Genomic DNA, 11,547 nt, shown 5'->3' with positions numbered 1-11,547 from the left:
AGGCCATGGTGGGGACAAAGTCTTAGCATTTCTTTGAAACGCTCCCACGCCTCATAGAGAGATTCCCCATCTTTTTGGTTGAACCGCGTGATTTGGTCTCTAAGTTTAGCGGTTTTAGATGGTGGAAAGAAACGGGCAAGGAATGCTTGCCTCATCTGATCCCATGAAGTAATGGAACCGACTTCGAGGGAATGAAACCAAGCGCTAGCTCTATCCCTTAAGGAAAAGGGAAAGAGATGAAGTCTTACGGCCTCTTGGTTCTCCTTCATGGTTCCACTAATTCGTAGGAAAACAAAGATGTGAAGATTGGGATCCTCAGTGGGGGATCCCGAGAATTGGTTTTGCTGCACCAAGTTAAGTAGGGCAGGCTTAATTTCAAAATTGTCATCCTCAACCGTTGGGTACACAATAACAGCTTGTGGCTCAGCCGTAGACGGCGTTGCATACTCTTTGAGAGTGCGATTGGCCATGGCGGTGTTATTTTGTGCGTATCTCCTTCGTCTATGCAAATACCTTTCGATCTCGTTGATTATTACAACTCGATTTCTGGTTTTTCGTATAAGAAATTGAGAACCCAAGAAGTTAGTGATAACAGAAAAATAAAAATAAAAATAAAAACAGAAAAAGAAAGAGAAGAATAGAGAATTCTAATCACTAAGAAAAAGCTAATTAAATTAGTTAACTCCCCGGCAACGGCGCCAAAAACTTGATAGGGCCAAACCACAAGTGCACGGCCTATCGAAGTAATAGTAGTAAGTAGAGTTATCGTTCCGCTAGGGAGTTGGTCAATCCAATTAGCTTTTAGAAATTGATTAGAAGAGAAAGAAATAAGAAGTTGGAGAGTGCAGTTTTTGAAGGTAAATAACAATAATATTAAAAAGTCTTGGGATCATTGGTTCATCATAATAACGAATCTTTTCACAAGCAAGCCTTAAACTTATAATTAAACGTTAATCCTAATTACTAAGGACAAGTCTCTCTTTAGCATATCACAGCTCCTCTCGAAGTCAGTGAGTGTATCCCTCCAACAACCACACCTATTCTCATGGGTGATTGCCTTTGGGACCCTTGAAGATCGAAACTTTATGTGTCCCAAGGTTTGCTAGACTATTCTCATGTTTCGCAAACCTTGTCTAAATTCACTTGATCGGATATCAAAGCTCCGCGTTCGCTTTATGAATTGATATCTGTGATGATGAATTAACCATTATCAAACCCTCCGCGTTCGCTTCCACAGTTTGATAATAATTAATTCATGTTAAAACGGTGAATTTAGATTAGGAATTAAGGTAACAAATAATTAGGGTTTAAGGCTTGGCTTGATCCGGATTACGTCATTAGACTTATCCAACGATCCCAAGACAAAGAAGTCTACTCACTCATGTTCATCGTAGACATGGGGGAAGAAGAGAGAATGCGATAAAAGTAAATTGCAAAGAAGAAAGTAAATAAAGTAAAGAACTTTTATTGAAATAAAGACTTGAAATATTCAAAGTAAAAGGTGAATGTTTATGGTGGAGAGCTACTCTATTTATAGCTTTACAATCGACTTAGAAACTAAGCAACTAAAAGGGTAAAACAGTAAAGCTGCAACAGGGTAACTTGGGTCCGAAGAAAAATCAGCAAAAGGGGCTTCTGGAGGTGGCACGGCCGTTCCACATGTTGGCACTGGCCGTGCCAAGCTTCTGACTTGGTGGGAACATATTTTTGTTCCGTATCTTCGTATTTTCGCACTGTATTTGCTCCAGTCCTCTTTCTTTTGCTCCAAGACACCTTCCACCATATATTCGCTCCTAAAATAAAATAAAAGACAATTTAAAGTAGAATATTCTAAAAGGAAATAAAATGCAATATAATTAAATCAAATCTTATTTAAAACTAAACTAAATAAAGCATTAAAATATACTGATCTATGACTCATCATCTAAGTTTGGGGTTTCTCATGGGATAGCAACATTTTTAGTTTGGGGTGACGGATATAGAGAACATGAGTAAATAGATCACATTGTCTCAATTCAAAAATGAAAAAAATATAAATAAATAAAAAATTCAATCAAGTTGATACAAAAAAAAATCAATTAACTCAAAAAGAAACGTGTATATATAGTTATGAAATAAATTGAGATAAAGACTTGTTAATTGAGTGATCCGGAACTTCTGTTGTGTTCTCTAGTTCTCAAATTTGAGCAAATCATTCCAGGTTGTGGTGTTCCAATTGCCAAAGTAAGTAGGAGATGCTTAACACCTATGACCTTAACCCCGTTACACCCAAAACGTCCTTAAAAGTGTGTATTGTGATGTAATTTTGGTTGATGTTTAGAAGCCTTTCAAGTTTTGGTAATATAGTGATTAGTATGTCGACTTGTGTACCCTTTTATCCATGATATTGCGTGAAGTTGTGGAATGGATGTTTTGGCAAGCAAGTTAGCCCACTAATGCTAAAAAGAAGATGAACTTTTGATATTACCATTGCTGAGGTAAATGCTATTTTACTGTTCATTTTCATTTTAAAGTAAGTTCCTTGAGGGCAAGTAACGATGCAAGTTTGGGGTTGTGATGACACTAGGTCATACATACTTTTATTTTGGTTTTTATATACTTTTGAGCGGAGTTCAGGTGATTTTGAATGAGATAGAAGCTTCAAATGACACATTTGATGTTGGCAAACAAAGAAGAAATCGTGCTCCGATTTATAGCATCGGGCTACGATTTTACAGAAAATGTAGGACATTTTGTCTTGTAAAAAATCGTGCTCCGACGGAACCAAATCGGGCTACGATTTGGTAGACGCTCCAGCTGGAATCTGAGTTTAATGAAGCAATCGTGCTCCGATTTACAGCATTAGAGTACAATTTTAGCGTATTTGAGAATTTTCCAATAAAAGGGAAGTTGTTTTCTGAAGGAAGGGTTCGAAATTTTGGAGAAAGAAACTGACTTTTGAAGCAGGAGATCTGGAGAGAAGGTGGGAGACCATCAAAAACTCATATCCGGTTACCAATTTCAAGTAATGTATCCTTCTTTTACATTAGTTATTTCTGCTTTAGCCATGAGTAGCTAGATCCTTTGTGATTAGGTCAAGAGACGATTTTGTTCTAACTCATGTTTATGTAACCTGTAACTCTTAATCTTTATGGATGCCATTCTAGTTTATTCAGTATAAATTGTTCTTAATGGTTTTATGATTCTGACCCAATATAATTGATTTTAGAGTATATATGACTACTCACACTAGCGTGTAACTCTGACATATTTATACTGTTCAATCTAGCGGACAATCTAGGGATGGAGCGTTGTTAGGTTGTGATACTTGAATTAATGGGCACAAAACCTTTGATGCTTATAGGTTCACCTAAGGGATTAGGGAATTATAATTAGAAAAGAGGGCTTAGGATCAAGGGATTGACCTAAGCTATTTTGTTAATTTGTCTTGAACTTTATAGCGTTCGTAAACTTAAGAAACATGTTGCTAATGAATGATGAACAGATGAATGGATTGACCTAGTCATCCCTCCATATTATTTCTCGAACCAAATTTACGTTAACCATTTTATTTACATTTGCAATTCAAACCAATCACCTCAATGCACCCCCCATTTTACAAACATCCTTAATAATAAAGTTACTACCAAGTAGAAGTTGAAACAGTCCCTGCGGATACAAATCTTATAAATTTTATTACTTCGATATAACACTTGCTAATTATGTATCACAAACCAAGATTGCACTAATAAGATTTTGAGATGTATGACAAGGGAATGGCAACCAAAAGTCACCGCTATCAAGGAATCATAAAATCTCAATGCTCTTAGTATGATGACACTCTTTGGCAAACTAAAGGAACATGAGCATGAGATCAATCATTTCAAGTCAAGTGAAGATGAGAACAAGTTGAAAGAAAGGAAACCGGTTGCATTTAAAGCCTCTTCGTCAAAAACAAGTTCATCTAGCAATGGTGAAGATGACTCCGAAGGAGAATCACCTAATGAAGAAGATATGATACTCTTTGCGAAGCGCTTTAATCGTTACATCAAGAAGCATGGGCTAAAACGAAGTGAAAAGACTCATAAAATATCACAAATCAAAGGAGAGAATAGCAAAGAGGAAAATGGCTCAAGTTGTTTTGGTTGTGGCAAAGTTGGCCATCTAAAAAGTGAATGTCCTGAGCTGATCAAGTCTAAAGGAAGAGCAAGGTCATCCGATAAGTCTAAAGGAAGGAGCGCTTACATAGCATGGGAAGATGATGAAGCATCATCCACAAAAAGCGACTCGGAAAATGATGTAATTGCTCAACTATGGTTCATGGGACAAAGAAAGAAATCAATTGAGGTTAGTGATCGAAAATCCAAACTAAATCCATCCTATGATGAGTTGCAAAATGTTCTTGTAGAAATACACGGAGATGCCATGAATGATTTTAAAAACATTGGAACCCAAAAGAGAACTATTCTCAAATTGGAAGCCGAAATTATACAAATGAGAAAAGATTTTTAAAACTTCAAAAATGAACATGCATCTCTAAAGCAAGAAATGTTTGCAACTCCTTCTAAAGAGTCACCTACTATTTATGTTCCCAAGTGATCAGATGAGGACATCAATGCTTGCTTGGCTTGTCCTAGACTACAATTGGAGATTGTCTCTCTAAAAAGTAAGATAGAACAACTCACTAATGTCTCGATGAATTTTGCAAATCGATTTGCTAAACCTTCAAGTTTTAAAAAACCCTTTAAAATGAGAATTGAAAATGCAAAATTCATGAGCACAAAGTAAGGTGCAACTATTGTAAAGAAATTGGGCATACCACACCAAATTGCCATGTTATGAAAAGTCTAGTTCCAAAAGGCATTATGAAGGGGGGTACCCAAATTGTCTACTTGCATCACTAATCCCAAGGACCCAACTTGTGTTGGGGACCTAAATCTTACCTAAATATCTTGTAGGAATGCCTTGCAACCTCACAAAGAAAGTGGTATTTGGATAGCGGTTGCTCAAGGCATATGACGGGAGACATCTCAATGTTTATTGATTTCACAAGGAAAGAAAAAGGGTTTGTCTCCTATGGTGATAACAACCAAGGTAAGATCTTAGGTAAGGGTGTTGTGGGAAATCCCTCCTCAACCACCATAAAAGATGTGATGTTAGTTGATGGGCTTAAACATAACCTCCTTAGCATGAGTCGGTTTTGTGATAATGGGTTCATAATCACCTTCAATACCCAATGTTGCATAATTAAACACAATGATGATAAGGATATTATGTTTAAGGGTTTACGTGTTAATAATGTATATGTTCTTGATTTAGATGATGTATCATCAAGTGGTGCTAAGTGTCTCATAGCCAAAAATGAGGATTCTTGGTTATGGCATATACGTCTTAGTCATGTCCACTTTGATTTGCTAAACAAAATTGTGTCCAAGGATCTAGTTGTCGGATTACCTAAAATAAAGTTTGAAAAAGACAGATTATGTGATGCTTGCCAAAAGGGGAAGCAAACTAGAGTGTCGTTTAAACCCAAAAAGGTCGTATCTACTTCAAAACCTCTAGAGCTTCTCCACCTTGATCTTTTTGGTCCTTCAAGGACAAGAAGTCTTGGTGGCAACTATTACGGGTTTGTCATTGTTGATGACTTCTCTAGATTTACTTGGACATTATCCTTGTCTAGCAAGGATGATACCTTTGATGCTTTCATTAAATTTGCCAATAGAATTCAAAATCAACTTTCTTTAAAAATTATCTCTCTTAGAAGTGATCATGGCGGTGAATTTGTCAATCATTGCTTTGAAGACTATTGTGACGAATTCGGCATTTCACATAATTTTTCATTTCCTAGAACTCCCCAACAAAATGGTGTTATTGAAAGGAAAAATAGAGTTTTGGAGGAATTGGCTAAGACCATGATAAATGAAACGAAACTTCCTAAGTACTTTTGGGCGGATGCTATCAATACTGCATGCCATGTCTTAAATAGGGTCATCATTAGACCGATCCTAGATAAGACACCCTATGAACTACTTAAGGGAAGAAAGCCAAATTTGTCACACTTAAGAGTTTTTAGTTGTAAATGTTTTGTTTTAAACAATGGAAAAGATAAACTTGGCAAGTTTGATGCAAAGGCGGATGACGGAATTTTCCTAGGATACTCATCTAATAGCAAAGCATATAGAGTTTTTAATAAACGGACTCTCACAGTTGAAGAGTCCATTCATGTTGCTTTTGACGAGACTCCTCCCCAAGAGGTTGGGAAAGGTACTTTTGGCTTTGATATTGCAGGAATAGATACCGAGGAGATTGTCAAGGATGGTGTCCAACAAGAAGCTCCTCCAAAAGTTGAGGACAACAATGACAAGGAATGTGAGGGAGATTTACAAGAGGGAGAAAAACAAGAAACCTCACCACCGTCTCCTCATGATTGGATAGCCACGAGATATCATCCCTTGGAAAACGTTCTAGGCGATATTCGAAATGGTGTAAGTACAAGGTGTCAAGTAAGTAACTTTTGTGGTTTTACCGCATTCGTCTCTTAAATTGAACCTAAAACCATTAAGGAAGCAATAGTTGAAAAATTTTGGACGCTTTCTATGCAAGATGAATTAAATCAATTTAAAATAAATGAAGTTTGGGATCTTGTCCCTTGTCCTAGAGGAAAGTCAATTATTGGGACCAAATGGGTTTTTAGGAACAAGTTGGACGAAAATGGTATTATCACAAGAAACAAAGCAAGACTAGTTGCTAAAGGGTATAACCAAGAGGAAGGGATAGACTATGAGGAAACTTATGCTCCCGTAGCCCGACTCGAAGCTATACACTACTTTTAGCTTTATCTTGCCTTGATTTCAAATTGTTTCAAATGGATGTTAAATCCGCATTTTTAAATGGTTTACTAAATGAAGAGGTCTACGTTTCCCAACCACCCGGATTTGAGGATATTGAGCATCCATATTATGTTTTTAAATGAAAAGAACTTTGTACGGACTCAAACAAGTTTCTAGAGCTTGGTATGAACGTTTGAGCAAGTTTTTGTTAGATAAAGGTTTCTCACGTGGAAACGTAAACAACACCTTGTTTAGTAAACGTAAAGGTAAAGATATCTTATTGGTCCAAGTCTATGTCGATGATATTATCTTTGGTTCTACTAATGACACTATGTGTCAATAATTTTCTAAGTTGATGCAGGGAGAGTTTGAGACATCCCTAATGGGGGAGCTCACCTTTTTCCTTGGTTTTCAAATAAAGCAAACTCGCGATGGAATCTTCTTGAGTAAAACAAAGTATGCTCTATAACTTCTCAAAAAGTTTGACATGTAAGATTGCAAGTCTATCTCAACTCCTATGGCATTCGCACTATCAATTGACAAAGATGAAACCGGTATTGAGGTAGATGGTAAGAGATACCAAGGTATGATCGGCTCATTGCTTTATTTAACCGAAAGTATTTTTATTTCCTTCTAGAACTATTTTACTTCCATTGCAAGTTATTTTTTTTAGGAACAAATATTTGAAAGATGGAGTCTTGGAGCAAAAGAAAGGAGAATTGGAGCTGATTCATGCCAAAAATATGAAGATCTCATACAAAAATATCTTGTACAAGGATTCATGCCAAAAATATGAAGACCTCATACAAAAATATCTTGTGCAAAGAATTTGAAGATCTTGTGCAAAAATATAACAAGTGGCGCGCCCCATATTGCCCTTTTGCTGCTTTTGCTTCTTTGACAAGATGCCTATTTTAGTATTTCTGACCTAGAGCCCATGGTTTCTTTTGCAACACTTTTGTGATTTAATTCTTGGGGCTCAAGTCAATGTTAGACTATAAATAGAGCTGCCATCTAGTTTGTAAAAACATCTTTTGTTCTTAGAATTCAATAGTGACAATTGTTTTCTTAATAAAAGTTCTTCCTTTATTTTCTTGTTATTTAATTAATGTTCTTCTTCTTCTCTTCTATGTCTACGATGAACGTGAGTGAGTAGACTCTTCTTGTCTTGGGATTATTGGATAAGTCTAATGACGTAATCCTAATCAAACTAAATCATAAACCCTAATTTTATATAAACCTACTTTCTAATCTAATTTCACCGTTTTTATAATGAATTAACAAATACCAAACTCATAAAGTGAACGCGGAGGGTTAGTATTTGTTAATTCATCATCACAAATATCAATTCATAAACCGAACACGGAACTTTGATATTGGAACAAGTGAAATTAGACAAGGATTGCAAAACATGAGAATAGTCTAGCAAACCTTGAGACACATAAAGTTTCGTTCTTCAAGGATTCTAATAGCAATCAACCATGATAATAGGCGTGGTTGCTAGAGGAACACACTCAATGATTTCGAGAGAAACTTTGATACGCTTAAGAGAAACTTGTCTTTAGAAAGTAGGTAAAATATAAAGTTTAGGTTTAGGGTTTGTTTGTGAAGGGTTTGTCATTAAGATGAACCAATAATCCCAAGGCTCTTCTATTATTATTATTATTTTTCAACCGTTTAAAAATCTCAACTTTGCAATTTAAACTCTTTCTAATCATCAATTAAAGCTAATCAAATTGAACAACTCCCTGTTGGAACAATACTCTCTTTTTACTACTTCGGTAGAACCGTGCACTTGCGGTTTTACTCATCAGCATCCAGAAGAGACCCTTTAGGATAATACTTACTCTTAAAAATCTTCCCCATCAGTGATCAGACGCCAACATTGTTTACCGAGGAGGGCTTTGTTGAACTCACTAAAACCTCTAAAACTCATTCCACCTTTGGACTTAGACACTGACATCTTGTCCCAACTCAACCAATGCATCTTTTTGATCCCTTTCCTCGAACCCCACCAGAAACGGGCTATCATGTTCTCAATATCCTTGCAGCACCCATCCGGAATTTTGAAACATCTCATCACATAATTTGGAATAGCTTGCGCTACTGCTTTGATTAAAACTCCTTTCCTACTCTAGATAAACACTTCTCTTACCATACCTTCAACTTTTTCTTCACAAAGTTTTGAATTGAGATTAATCTACTTTTAACTATTAGAACGCTTATTAAAGAACCTATAAGTAGAAGTTTTGAATTAAGCTTAACATTTTTTTTAATTTTTAAAGTAATGATTACACAAGTTTCAAACACATATACTCCCTCCGATCCTTATTATAAGAAACAATTAACTTTTTTGGTTCATTGTGTTAGTGATGTATCTAGTCTATATCTACACTAAGATACATTAATTATTCTATGAACCTAAAAAGTCAACTTTTTCTTATAATAAGGACCGGAGGGAGTATTATATTTGTTTCTTTAACACTTGTTAGCATTTTTTTTCTTTTTTTCTAAAACTTATCATCCTTTGTGCGCTTGAATCAAATTGTGCTGTTTCTTATCATATATTTATTGTTGCCCTAGACAAATTTTACAACTGACAAGATTAGAGAATTTGTTTTCAACTGCATATCTTCTTTATGTTATTTATTCCCCATCATATTATGGACAAAAAATTGTCTTTGACTACTGTTTTTTCTACTGTTCTCTCTCGAATAAAGGTTACTAGATCTCTTGATATATACTTTATATTATTACACACATGACGAATTTTTGTCGATTTTCTCTGCACATTTCCCTATCTTTTCCTCACATAATCTAACAAAAGAAACGACAAATCACAGAATTAATAAGATTTTGTGCGTTTTATTACACTGTAGTGTGTGTTGAACATCCTGGCACGTAATTATGGAATAAGATTTCAAGTAAAAAAATAAAATATATTTACTTTTAACTATTTTATTTCAATGGGACAAGATTGATTCGGTCATTCTTCTTAATTACTTCTTTTGGCGTTTTCATATATGGTCCTAGTGCTCAAATGACCAACTTAGTAAAGCATGAGCAAGCTAATGATCATGCAAGAAATTATGGCTTATTTGATTATAATTAACTCATGTTGTGTTTATTAAATAATAAATCTCAATCTCAATGTCTCCGTGAACATAATTTAAGTTGGTAGAAATAATGCATTATTAAATGGAGCCAACGTTCGAATCCAAACATCATACTTGTTCATAATTATGGCTATTAAATTACGTGACTGAAAAAATTCTCAATCTCAACAATCGATAATTACGGGAAGAGAGAGTGTGAAAGTCTTTTTTCTTGCCAAGTTGATTATAAGCTTTTGTTTTCATTTTAGAACTGATTGTTCAAAAAAGAAAAAGACAAACAACTGTCGGTAAGTTAACATACTTCTGTTAATTTTTAGAGATTGATCCCAGAATTTCGTAATTGTATAACATTTATATTTATATGTCCTTTAACTCGTCATTCGAACTAGTCTTTTAGAAATTCATTCTCCACGTGTGAGTTTGGCTCAGTTGATAGGGATAATGCATAATATATGCAGGGGAGGAGGTTCGAACCCCGATACCCTACTTCTCCTCACTTCTCCACATTTTAAATATCTGAGCTCCAGCTACTCTACCTAAAGAAAAAAAATTCATTCTCTAACTAAATACATTAAAATAATCTTCAATACGGAGACGTCAAGTCTCGAACCAAGAACCACAAAATTAAAGAGAGAATCTTACAACCAAATGATCCGAGGAACACTAACACCTTGAAATAATCTTGTCATATAGACTCAACATGATGGAAGATGTGACTATCAAGTTCATTATTGAACGTCTTCCCCATACATGAAATTATCTTATTTTTTTTCCTTCTTGAGCATACATGAAATAATCTTCTCTTTTCTTCTTGATAATGATCAAAGCTTTATTTTTATTTTTTTCATACTCTACGGTATTTTTTGTTCATGTAAAATTGATAACATTTTTGCTCAAATTTTTTTTTGATGACGTTTTGTTTTGTTTTCAACAAAAGTTTAATTTGTTTTTCAATTTTTTCAAAATGCAATCTTATAAAAAAAATTATATATATTATTTTAGTTTTTCAAATTTTACTAAAAAAATTTAGTTCTACCTTTAAAACTTTATTTTTCACATTACATACCTTTGGGAAATATGTTAGATGCATTGAGGGATGGGAATAGGTCAGGCCGGCCTAGCGTACGACAAGCCAGGTCAGGTCAGACTTTTTATTAAATAGAGAAGGCCTAGATTTTTTTAGAAGCCTATTTAGCTTAAAAGGTCAGGCCACATGCCATTTAAAAAGCCTCTTAGGCCTATTTGACTAGCCTATTTAAGTAAATATGAATAATATTATTTATTATTATATTATATTTTGTACTTTGAATTAAAATAAAAATTTGTTAACTTTTTTAGTAATTTAAGCTTATTAGTATACATTAATTTTTGCATATTTAAACGTATTATTATAAACTAGAATTGAAATATGATACAACATATAGTCAAATTTCCTAAAAACCCATGTTGATTATCAAAAGAGAGTTTAACCTAACTTATATATTAGTTCGCTAGTCTATTTAAACTTATATTATACTGCTTATTTAAAGATGTTCATATGAAACAGACTTTTAAACAGACTATCAGGTCGTACTAGGCTTTCAGAATGCCAGACTCAGGTCTAAAAAGTAAGCCTATATATG

General features: G+C 34.6%; 1 non-coding gene across 1 annotated transcript; it reads left to right on the top strand.

Annotated features, from left to right (window-relative positions):
• On the top strand, positions 1-107 carry LOC146916540 (small nucleolar RNA R71). Its single transcript, XR_015017052.1, has one exon. It is a non-coding gene; the product is annotated as a small nucleolar RNA R71 (small nucleolar RNA).
• Positions 108-11,547: the final 11,440 nt, after the last annotated feature.

This window comes from Medicago sativa, chromosome 6 (genome assembly GCF_051527215.1).
Source record: "Medicago sativa cultivar Bolivia chromosome 6, Bolivia_mono, whole genome shotgun sequence".
Taxonomy (NCBI): domain Eukaryota; kingdom Viridiplantae; phylum Streptophyta; class Magnoliopsida; order Fabales; family Fabaceae; genus Medicago; species Medicago sativa.
Note: the sequence above shows the minus strand (reverse complement) of the source record. Positions and strands in the feature narration are given on the sequence as shown.